General features: G+C 33.2%; 1 pseudogene; it reads left to right on the forward strand.

Moving 5' to 3' along the window:
- The first annotated feature begins 12616 nt into the window (after positions 1–12616).
- Positions 12617–12734, forward strand: LOC112476635 (annotated as a pseudogene).
- Positions 12735–13393: the final 659 nt, after the last annotated feature.

Here is a 13393-nt window from a genome sequence, read left to right on the forward strand (position 1 = left end):
GGCTTTTTTCCTTCAAATTCCATATAAAGACTGATGCTACCTAAATTATATCTCTTGCTTGAACTCTAGACTCATATATCCAGTTGCTTACTCAACAACTCGACTTGATTGTCTAATAGTCATCTCAGTCTTAACATGTCCAAAACCAAGCTCTTGAACTCCTCCTCAATTCTACTGAGCATTTGGTCTCCTCATCTCATTTCATGAAAGCTCTTTCCTTCCAGTTTCTCAGGCCAAATTATTCTGATAATTTTAACTACTCTTTTTTTTACCCCCTTTGCTTACCCCTCTAAGTTACTACACTAGTCCATCTGTGACATTTCTACCATCAAAACATATCTATCACATATCACACTTAACTGCTAACATTCCGTACAAACCACTGTTATCTCCCCTACTAGTAGCCTCCTAACTGACCTCCCAGTGTCTGAATTTAATGTGTGTGTGTTACGTGTCTTTCTTAACAGAGTAATAAGAATGAGCCTAATAAAAGTTAATCAGATCATATCACTCTTGTGCCCGAAGCCTACCATACCACTCAGAATGAAAGTCAAAGTAATTACTAAGAAGCTTACGAAACACTATTATCTGGCTCCTTGTTAACTCTCTGACCTTTTCTCCTAGGCTTCTTCCAATGTTCCTTCTACCAGAGCCTCATCTTATTGCCATGCTTCAACATATTGGTCATGTTGCTACCCAAAGTGTTTTTTATTTCTTGCACCTGGAATGCTTTATCCTAGATATGAGCTTGCCTTATTACCTAAGTATTTCAGGATTTTACTCAAATATCACCTTCCAAGTGAAGATTTTCCTGAATACTCTACTTTAAATTGGATCCCTCCTCCTGTAATTCTATAGCCATTCCCTGATTTGCTTTTCTCTATAACACTTAAAACTTCCTGAAAAATTATTTATTTCATTTATTTTGTTTTCGTTCTTACTCTTTCTCACTTTCCTAGTTTCTTGTGACTCGCAATGTGATTCTTGATCAGACCAGCAGCATTATTTCTGGTTGGGGGCTTTGTACTAATGCCAGATACCAGACCATATGCTAAGCCTACTGAATCTGCATTTTAACAAGATCCCAAGGATAATAATGGGATCACGGGGCGAACATATTTGTCTGTTTTTTTGTTTGTTTGTTTGTTTTTGTTCTTTTTTTTTTTTTATGGCATATAGACAGTGCTAGTTCAATATCTGTTAAGTGAATGGATGAATTCCTTAGCCCTCATAACATGTGAGTATTATCAAATCTCACATTCTACTCTAACAGGAAGGATGAACTGAGAGGACAAGAAATGATGGTACTGGGCAAGGTAGGGACGGTAGGAGAATTACAAATCGAGTATTCTGTCAAGTTTGATGCGGCTTGGCCTTTTGTATATTGAAGGCGAAATTCTAAAGTGCATTCTCCAAACTTTAAGATCAGCATTGTACCCTGATGCAGTCAACCCCACATTATTTCTCTGTACAATAACGAAAATTGTAGAATTCATAAGCACATGAGCTGAGGTTGCAATCAAAAAAAAAAAAATCTAAAACAGAAATAAAGCATTCCATACTGAGAATGCTAAGCCCAAAGTCAACAAAACTGCGAAAAGCAAAGAATAATTTAAAAACAGTTTGAGCCTTAGGAGAAATGTATTGCTTTACATACTCAAAACTGAACTAATTATCTTATAAATAACCAAGCATGTAAACACAAGCAGTGATCAACTTAGGCCAATAATAGAGCAGTTTAAACAATTATATTAAAGCAAGAAATACACCTATAGGTTTGTTTTCCAAAGGTACACATCTGAACTTTTCTCCTAGGCTTCTAGTAATACGTTTTTTACTTAGTGAGATTTTCATACCGTGTAGAATCTATTGTGTTCTTCTCCATCAAGTCTGCTAATTTTGGACTGTTGATAATTTGCATATTATTTTGCTGACGGCTTGGAAATTCTGCATGTGTGGTTGATACAGGATTCTAATAATTGCTCCCTCTTAGCATAGCACTGGCTTCAACTGTGAATAAATCGCCATTACTTAGAAGTGGGTCAACAATGGGCAGGAAATGAGACATTTCTAAATTGTCGCTACCCAATTAAAATTAGATTTGCATATTTTTCCCACCATTATTAAGAAGTAATATTTTTTATAAGCTTTTTCAGCTATAGTTAAGTTAAAGCACAAAAAGGTTTGGTCCTTACTTTCAAAATGTGTTGGTTTTGATTATATACTGTAATTGGTGGGAAACAGGAAATTGAAATTATTGATACCAAAATTTCAGCGTGCTGACACTTGAAATATTTATAATTATATTTTGATTGGTATTTATATCATTCAGAACAATACAGCCTAAAAAAGAAAATAGAGGAAATACTACTCCCTGTAGAATTGCAAAATAACATTTAAGAAAATGAGAGGATAAAAGAAAAAATAACAGAAAAGGACAAAACATTTTGCCAGATAATGGATGAAAGTACTTACTGAGGAAGAAGTTAAATTGTGAACTTAAGCAGGGAGCTAGCAGCATCTGGTCTAGATTACTGAGGTTAGAGGCTGAAATTCTATTCTGTAAGACATCTTTGCTTATTTTATCACATGGACTTATTTCTTAACCATGTGATCTTCAATTTCCTTTTCTCTAAAATGCAGGATAAAAACCCTACTCATTGACATTTATAAAAGTAAATGAACTATGCAAAATTGTTATAGAAAACTAGACAGTACTAAGCTCATAAGGTTGTAACATTCAGGTTAAGGGAAAACTGAAGTGGAAAAGACTTTATGTTTGGCCCCTTTCTATTATCTGAGTTGTCATCCTTTGGAAATGACAGAGGTGAGAAGTTGCATAACAAAGAATAAGGGTTAGCATAGAAACAAAGAACTGGAGCAAGAGGTGATCAAGAGAAATAAAAATGCCATCAGAATTCCTGAACTACTGAGAGCAAGAGAGTAAGAGGTGCAATGGGATGGGAATCTGACCCTATTTTTGAGCCATTATTACTCTATTATGTCAAAGGTGTTAAGTACTTCTAGGCAGCAATCACTTAGGCCAACTTCTGAAAATACATAAGCCTCTATCATGCTGCCAAATATTTAAACAACTAATCAAATATACCAGATGAAAATAGTGGTTTCAGTAAGCAAACTGCTCACATATTTATAGAAGCACTTCTCATCTGACTACTGTTCATGGTTTTAAAGAAATGTCTTCCATTATCCAAGCATAAGGGAGAATGTTTGAGTATGTTTCACACAGAAGAATCAACAGCTCTGTGAAATTCTCATGCTACCTGTATGTTTATTAATATTGCTGTTAGTCTACTTAAGAATAAGCATACTTAACATTAGTATACATTTAAGAGTGCGTAAAGACCTTTCTCAACTTTCATCTTGTCCACAAGGTAGGTTTTGCTATCCTCATTTTACATGTAAGGCATGGTGAGATGACAGGTCCAAGAGTTATCAGGTAAAAATGTAAAACCAGGATTCACACATGGACCTTTTTACTTATATTAGTCTACGAACATTTTTTTACCACTCGATTTCATTTTTCCTTTGATTAATGATAAATTTCTGGTTTCTACCAAAGTTGGTGCTGCAATTTTTCTGAAATTATGGTTCATAAGGAGTCAACTTGATATTGGGGGAGATAGAGTGATAACTTCAGAAAACCTTGTGAGTTAAAATTCCAAATACCAGTAAAACATATTATTTTTTCCTAAAAGGCGGTGAATTCTAACAGACAAGAAAAGTGAAACTATATACAATAAAAAAAGAGTTAACTTTATAGAGGAAAAAGAAGTTCATTGGATATGGATATTGAATGTTTCTTTAGACTGATCCCAGTCTGCCTTGCTGGAAATATGATTCAAATTCATTACAAGTTGAAAATAGTACATGTAATAAATTGTATTCTTCTCTACAACTTCTACATGATGTCACTAAACTCATGTTTGGATACTGATATATTTTTTAATAATTTCATTCCCTCATCGTATCTTCTGAATAAAAGAATATTTATTTTTATATTTTATCAAAATCTGTATCTTGTTCTTTCTGTTGAGTCCCTAAATCAAGTCTTTCTCTAGTGTATTTTTCTACTTTGCCTAAAAAATAAAAAAGTAAATAAATAAGTAAAACAATTGAGTGACATATAAACATTATATCATATTTATTTGCCCAATATATTTGCTAATTTCTTGGCTTAATCCAAAGAGAATATCCCACAGAATCCAAGGAAATAAATTGCATGGTACACTCACAGTGAATGATATTGCATCTACCATTATACTATCATGAGAAATAGTTTCACCATCCTAAAAATCTCTTATGTTCCACCTATTTTTCCCTTCCTTCCTACCTCCTGATGTTTTTAGTGTCTCCAAAGTTTTACCTTTTCTAGAATGTCATATATTTGGAAACCATACAGTATGTAGCCTTTTCAGATTGATTTCTTTTACTTAGCAATGTACAAGTTAGGTTCTTCCATGTTTTTTCACAGTTTGATCACTCGTTCTTTTCATTATTAAATAATATTCCATTGTATGAATGTTCTGTAGTTTGTCTATCCATAACACTTTAATATTCTATTCTTTAACATGGCACAAATTTGCATTTATTCAGACATTCTATAACTGCCCAGGGCAATAGTTTGTATTTTCAGTGAAATGTCTTGGATATTCTTTTTAAGAAATATTCACTGCTAAGGACTTCATATGTTTTATCTTGTGAAGGGTGTTTTTAAATGTTTATTCCAATTTTACTGAGAAATGGTTGACATACTTCACTGTATAAGTTTAAAGTGTATAGCAAGATGGTTTGAATGATGAATCGACATTATGAAATGATTACCATAATAGGTTCAGCTAACGTCCATCTGCTCATATAGACACAGTAAAAAGAATAAAAAAGGAAAAGAAAATTCTTGCGATGAGAACTCTTAGGATTCACTGTCTTAACAACTTTCTTTTATATTATACAGTAATGTTAGCTGTAGTCATCAGGTTGTACACTATATCCCTAGTATTATTTATACTACAAATGGAAGTTTATACCTTTTGTCTACCTTCTGCAAATCTCCCCTCCTCCACCCTTCAGCTCTGGTAACCACAAGTCTGATCTCTTTTCCTGTGAAGTTTTTCTTTTTTTTACTTTTTTCAGATTTCATATATATGTGAGATCATAAAGTATTTGTTTTTCTTTGTCTGACTTATTTTACTTAGCATAATGCCTTCAAGGTGCATCCATGTTGTTGCAAATGGTAGGATTTTCTTATTTTTTATAGCTGAATAATATTCCATTATACATATATATGTGTATGTGTGTATATATGTGTGTATATATGTGTGTGTATATGTATATATGTGTGTATATATGTGTCTGTGTATGTGTGTGTGTGTGTGTGTGTGTGTGTATATATATATGTCTCACAACTTCTTTAATCATCTATCTATGAACACTCTTGTTTTCATGTCTTGTCTATTGTAAATAATGCTGCTATGAACATGGGAATACATACATTTTTCTGTATGTTGTTGTTGTTGATGTTGTTGTTTCCTTTGGATATATTTCCAGAAGTAGAATTGCTGTCATATGATAGTTCTATTTTTAATTTTTTGAGGATCCTCTATACTATTTCCATATTGGCTAACCCAATTTACAACCCCACCAATAGTGCACAGGGGTTCACTTTTTTCCACATCCATGCTGGCATTTGTTACCTCTTGTCTTTTTGATAATGGCTATTCTAACAGATATGAGGTGATATCTCATTGTTGTTTTAATTTGCATTTCCCTAATGATGAACGATGTTGAGCATCTTTTCATGTATCTATTCATCTTTCATATATATTCTTTAGAGAAATGTCTGTTCAGGTCCTTTGCCCATCTTTTTAATTGTTTTTTGTTTGTTCGTTTTGCTATTGAATGAATTCTTTTTGGATAGTAACCTCTTACCAGATATGTGCTCATAGGTTATCTTTTTAGTTTGCTGATGGTTTCTTTTGCTTTGCAGAAGTTTTTTAGTTTGACGTAGTGCGGATTTGGTGATTAAAACTTTTCTTAGCAATTGTTTTCTTACACAATAAGGTCTGCGATGAAGGTTTAAAAAATATATATATACTGTAAGAAAATCTAGGAAAATCATCTTAGCAAAGATAAAAATAAATCCTAGCCAGAAAGGAAGAAAGGAAGAAAAAAAAATTTAAGTAAAATATAATTTCTAATATTATTGAAGTAGATATAAATGAAGCATATATCTTGTAAACAAAAATGAGGCTACTCCTAGATTGTCATTTTGTGATGCATACTTTTCCCAGAATATACACACACAGAAAAACACTTTCCTAAAAGGAGCAGTGGTAAATATTTTTCTCTTTTATCATCTTTCAAAGACATTTTATAGTGATCTGATTACCAGAGGAAGGCCATCTGAAAACTGAAGTAAATAGAACAGTAAATATAAGAGCTTGTTTGACATAAATTTTTTTAACTATGGAACAATGATATCAAGTTTAGTTTAGTTACTCTTGAATTAAAACTGAAATATTTTTCCTATAAAAATTGTGAAATAAATTTTTTGGCAGAGTAATGATTAACACTGTAGCACTCTTTGGGGGCTACAAGCTTCTTTTGCTGTAGTTTGGAATGCCACCCATAAAATCACTTTCAATGCATTCTATCACCATCAAATTACTAGGCAGATGGAGATATAAAGAGAGAAGAGTTAAACCCTATCTCTTAATAAGAGGATTGTCAAATAATTTTCTTCCATCTTAATTTACCATATCATATAACATAATAACTTTTACATTTAACAGTGTAGTATATTTTAATTGTGTCCCAAAGCATTCCTACTGTGATCTGTTTTGAAAATAACCTAGCATTTCCCAAGAAAGAAATGAATCAGGGAGAAAACCTTAATGTCAGTGAAAGTAATAGAAAACAGCAATAACGATCACAAAATCTTGGCACAAAGTATTGAATACTGCCTAGAAACTAAACCTTTGAAGAAAACAGGCACAGAAGAATGATAAATACCCTGTCAATCATGTCTTGAAGGGGAAAAGAAGCAAAAGCAAGCAGAGGCTCATATACCAAGTTGTTTATATTCCTGTTCCTTTCACTATATATTGGATTAGAACACAATGTCTGGACATATTGGTTTTCAAAATTTTAGTGTCATACATCCAGTGATGGAATGAAAAAGAGTTTATATAGTGCCTGGAAAAAATAATATGCCAGTGTAGTTGGTAATGACAAACTACCTCGCCATCCTTCTCATACAGTAATTACAGATTTGTGTGGCAGTATTTCAAAATTGTGGATGGATTCAGAAACATAAGACACTGTGTCTCCTTTAAAGCAATAAATTAATGAGTAAGAGAAAGATGGAGTACCTAGACTGTCTTCTAGTTAGACTGCCTAACTAATCACTTTGAGTAAATTCCAAAAAGAATACTCATATGACTACTTTAAACTATCTCAATGCCTATCTCCAAAAACACAAAGAAAAAAAGTGAGAAAGTGTATGGAAGAAAAGCCTGATATAGGACCAGACACAAAATAAGTGATGTCAGTGGGAGCTGTTGCCTTGGAACATCTTTGAAAAGTCACTGATTTTGGGTATTGAAACCAAACTCTTATTGAGTGAGACATCTGTATTATATTATGGAAATGCTTTGCCACACTATGTAGATCAACATAGTCATAGTCAAGAGAGTCATAGTTTTATAACTTCTAAAACCACATGATCAAATTATCCTCATTAAAATAGCAAAAACAGATTTTTTTTTTTTTCCTGATGTTGACTAATGAAAGAAACCAGACAGCCACCAAGCATTTACTGGGTAAAGTAGTAAAGATAGCAGCTAGCACTATTATTAACACTATGATTCCAAAAGAACTATAGGGTACAGCTCATGCTTACAAAGATTTCACAGTCTATTAGGAAGGAAAATATTTATAAGAGGAATTCTTAAAGATCAATTAGAATATCTGAAAAACACAGAATCTTGGAGTAAGAGAACACTTCAGTCATTCAACAATGTACTTCAGTCATTCAACAAGCATTTGGGAAGTGGAGATACATATTCAGAGAGACAATGGTTATGAAGAAAGACAAAATACTCTCATGGCTATTTTCACATTTCTGCAAAGTCTGGGCTTAATGAGTGAATAGCAAACATGCTTTGGAAGGTAGAGATAATATATCATTCTAGAGGGATTTAAATTCATACCTCTCCTGGAGCATTTGCTTACTTCCAGAGTAGAAATGTTTTTCTTCACAGAGATGTTTATATTCCGAGGCAAAGATGTATCTTCTTTCTCTGGAAGAAAGGAGGGAAAGATGTGCCAATGTCCTATATAAGCTGCTGAGTTTTATACTTTAGGAGTCTCTCTCCTCCTATGGTACATCTGGCCCTCACTGGGTCACCCTGTAGGGAATTGGGAATGGGAGAATGACACAGGGCACAACAAGCTCTGTGATTAAATGATCTGTTCTTTGATCCAGAGGTCTTTTGAATGTATATACAGGCATATATGGCATAGTATGCATGCATATGTGCCACATACATACATCACACACATACACACACACTACACACTATGGCAGGCTAACTTATTGAAAGTAGGATAATATATTTGAATCTTCACAGTTTCAAACTTACCAAGTTACCTTCCCCAAAGAGCTTACTGTTTGGTGGGGTTTACGTACATGTGAATATCAAAGTAGCTAAAAGATTCATCAACATTTGCTATGAATTCTGATAAGTACCTTGGCAGAAATAAATACTGTACAGAAAGATAGGTAACGCACTAATAATTCCAGGAGTAATGAAATTTCTTGTTTTTGTCAGTTTATTTCCTGAAGATTAAAAAATAAATAAGAGTAAAAAGCAATAAAAAGGAAAGAAGGCTTTCCTAATAAAATGAAATTGCATGGATAAAAGTAGAGAGAGAATGATTATATAATTCATTCAGATAAGACTAGATTATTAATTTTCTTCTCCTGTGGCCTGTGCATTAGAGAGATACTTATCTTCAGTTGTCTAAATGGAGTCAGATTGCATCACAAGGGAAAGAAAGCATGCTATTTTCCGCTGATGTTTGCTTAGAAGAGAAGGTTTTAGAAAAGAGAGCAAAAGGAATTTTGTTTTTTTCTAAATGATTTCCCGCATAACTTACTTGAGTAAACGGCTTCATATATATTTGAGACAAATGAGAGAGGAAAAAGCACATTTTGCTATCATTGTATATCTTATCATGACCTTCTAGGAAAAAAAAAGGTAGATGAAGAATCCTGGCTTTTATCTCGGCAAATATTCCTAGTTTCATCCAAACTTAATAGAATACTCTTGTGTAGCTTAGTTCTACAACAATCTATCCACTAAAGGAGATAACCATGGCTCCTCCCTCTTGAGATTTGTTGTGAAGATTAAAGTTATGCCTGCTACAAGATGAGTATGAGCTATTAAAGATGCCGAGCATATAGTAGATGCTCACGAAGGTATGGGAGGCCATTATTTTAATTGTTACTTTCCCTTGGAAGTTATTTCCAGATTCTACCTTCCAAACTCTGTTACTTCCTCTTTTCTGTATTCTATTTCCCAGATGTTCCTCCCTAGATGTTAGCATTATCTATCCTTTGTTCTATGTATAACAGAGTATCAATTCCCTAACTAGACCTGATTTCAGCCTGGGTAAAAAATAATACTGTTTCTCTCCTATCCACCCTACCACATTTCCACTAAAAATAAAACAAAATTTGAAATTTATTTTAATGAAAGTTATCTAAATTACTATTAAATCAATTTTGTCAATTTATACAGCCAAGTTACAGAATGCTAGTTAAAAAAAAAAAAATGAGTTATTTTACTCATTTTCCATGTTTGCATCTTGATATATATGTAATTCTCTACTTGAGCAGAGCATTAAAATGACAATAAACATATTTATTTATAATATTTATAATTTTTTATTCAATAATGACTCATTGAATACTTACTAGGTCCCAGATATTATTCTAGGTATGTGACAGATTAACATACAAGTTAGACAAGTTCCCTGTGTGTGGAGTTTCCTTCTGTACTGAAAGAAAAGTATAATAAACAAGTAAACTAATATTCAGCACTGATAGGTGCCATAAAGGAAATATCAGTAACTTAGAGATGACAGCTGGAGGTGGAAGAGGATGGAGTGGACTTCTTTGGATGGGGCATTCAGAAATTCTCCATGTCTGCATATGTCCTTGACATACAAACTGGGCACATAGTAGTTCCGACAAAAGGAAGAGTAAGGGGAATGAGAACATCTTGAGATGGAGGAGTCGTTGACATGTTTGAGGAGGAGAAGGAATGTCAGTGGGAAGGTTGGAGAGGGGGTGGTTAGTAAAGTAGTAGAGATGAAGAGATCAAGGCAGGCAGAGTTTAGACCATAGAGCACATGGTAATGCAATATTTCACTGTAGAAATTTTACACATATATATTGAATAAACTAAAACAGAAAAAAGAAAGACACACATACACACACACACAAAGAGAGAATAGAACTACACCATTGGGACAACTAGTAGCATTTCGACATATATTTTTCCAGTCTCCATCTATGAATATTATTGTGTTTATGTCTTCTCTAATTCAAACTCTTTCTTTTTCTGCCTCTTTCCCCATATGTACTTTGGGATCATAAGTTCCTCAATTGTTTTCTCTCACATCCTAATTTTTCAATGCCTCTACATTTTGCCTGTATATGAGACACAGAACTTCATGACTCTTCCTTAGAATCCCCTAATTTAAAGCTCTAAATATAGAGTACCAGCCATGTGCCAGGCCTAGGCTAAGTTGTCTGAGCTATATAAATATCTGAGATACCATCGTTGCCCTCAGAAGCTGATTTCTAGTTATATATCTCTTTCTTTTAGGCATAGCTCTTACTTCAGACTCTACCAATGTTGGCATGAGCCAATGGCTTGGGCTTCACATATTCCCTTATTTCAGCCTAAGAGACAGGCCCAGATGATATCGGCTTTATCAGATCATTAAGGACTTTAATTATATCATCAGGGTTTTTGAGAGAGAAAACTCCAGATAAGCATGGATTTTATCCTTATGTGGCATTCAAATAAAATATTAAAACTATTATAAAATGATGGGTGTTATAATCTGTCATTTATTTTACAGTTAATTTTGGACCTGTTTATAAAGAGCATTTACTCTTTTAAGAAACAGTTACTACAGACAGTTACTGTAGAGCCACAACAGTTGAATATAATGTGCTTTTTATGTATTTGAACTTTTGGGACTATATACTCTGCAGATTCTGACAATTCTGATGTTATAGAAAGAGTATAGCATTAAACTTCCTTTTCAATTGAAGGTCGTTTACCCCTGCATTCCATCTTCACTTTCAACATTATAAGACTTTCCAAGTAATAAAAAGTGAAATGACAGAATCATAAATTTTAAGATGTAGAAAGGCTCTTAAAGGTCATATTGCCCTACATTTTATGTGTTGGGTGAATATCTTCTATATCATAAAAATTCAACATAGTCGACTGGATGTTGACAAAAACTTTCACTCTTACAACTTGTGATAGAAGTAAGGCATTAGAAAGACAACTTCTCTGAGAACTGTTAAATTATTTTAGTGTGGTCCTCATTTCCATCTTGTCAGATTACTATAAATACAGGAAAATTAACTTTGTTCTGAAATTTCTGGGTAATGCAATCTAACATGAACAAAATGGAATAAAGTAACTATAATTTATAGTCATTTCTTTGGGGCTATAGAAAGATAACATTCCCTCAAATCTTAAAAACAAAATGACAGAAATAATATTATTCTCTACCAGGTAAGTTGCAAGATCAGTACATAATTGGGCAACTGCTAATCTACTTTCTGACTCTATAGATTTGCTTGTTTTAGACATTTCATAGAAATGAATCATATAATTTATGGTCCTTTGTGACTAGCTGTTTTCACTTAGCATAATGTTTTGAAGGATTATCCTTGTTGTATCATATACAAGTATTTTATTTATTTTCATTGTCAGATGACATCACACTGTATGGTTAAACCACATTTGTTTATTGATTTATCAGTTGATAGACAATTGGATTGTTTTCCTTTTTTGGTTACTATGCATAATGTTGTTAAGAACATTTGTGTACACATTTTTGCATGGACATATGTCTTCATTTATTTTGGATATGTATCTAGGCACTGCTGGGTCCTAAAGTAAGTCTATGTTTAAGCATTTGAGAAACTGCCAAATCGTTTTCCAAAACTCCTGTATTATTTTACATTCTTTCCAGCAAAGTATGAGAAGCTTCCACTTTTTCCACATCTTCACCAACAATTATTATTTTATGTATTTTAAATGCTGTAACTTCAAAGACAAGTTTTGGGACTAAATTCATACTTATTATGATTTGATTCACAAAAGTTGATTTTAGCAAGAACAATCACAAGTAATTCTGATTGTGTGTGTGTTTCAATCTAGACATAAAGACAAAACAAGTCAACAAGGAGCCATAATCCCATCTCCTAGAAAAACTTCGAGGTTGTTGGTGATTTGAACATTTAAAGAAAATTAAAAATTACGTTATGAAAAGTAAGCAAGTCTACGGCAATGCCACCCCGAACAAGCCCGATTCCGTCTGATCTCAGAAGCTAAGCAGGGTTGGGCCTGGTTAGTACTTGGATGGGAGACCACCTAGGAGATCAGGCGCTGTAGGTGTAAAAAATAAAAGAATAAGGGATTGTAAACTGATAAGGTCCTTGTAATTTGTGAGGTCAACCAAGGGTTGCCTCGCCTAAAAAGAAAAAAAAAAAAAAAAAGCCCTCCTATAAAATATTAGTACTTTTATCTCAGAAACAATCCCAATAAACAGTTATTGTTTCTTGCTTTCAGAAGTATTCTGGTGTACATACAACATACATATATAACACACTGCCAGACACATATCTACATTTTTCTCTTTTGTACAAAATATATCATTGAATAGGGAAGTAGTGATAGTTCTATGTCTCTTTCTTAAACGGAAACAGTAAGATAAAATGTCAAATAGAATAAAGGCTTTATTAAAATTAATATGGGAACAAGAAGGATTTACAATTTTCATTTAACCACTTCTTAAAATGTATGGATTAAATCAGGGGTGAGAAATTTACCTTCTGCTTTGATCTTTATTTCTACACTTTGTTATTTTCAAGCTCTAGCTGATTGGCACATTGTTCTAAAAATACTTTACATGGATTAAACAGCTGTCATACAAAAAATGTATTTCCATAATTTGAGTGAATTAAAGGCTTATGCAATCAACCAAGAAACACAGAAAAATAGCAATGGTAAATATATAAATGCATACCTGGGGAATCACGGGAACTCAACTTGGG

The sequence above is a fragment of the Pteropus alecto genome, unplaced genomic scaffold (genome assembly GCF_000325575.1).
Source record: "Pteropus alecto unplaced genomic scaffold, ASM32557v1 scaffold71, whole genome shotgun sequence".
Lineage (NCBI taxonomy): Eukaryota > Metazoa > Chordata > Mammalia > Chiroptera > Pteropodidae > Pteropus > Pteropus alecto.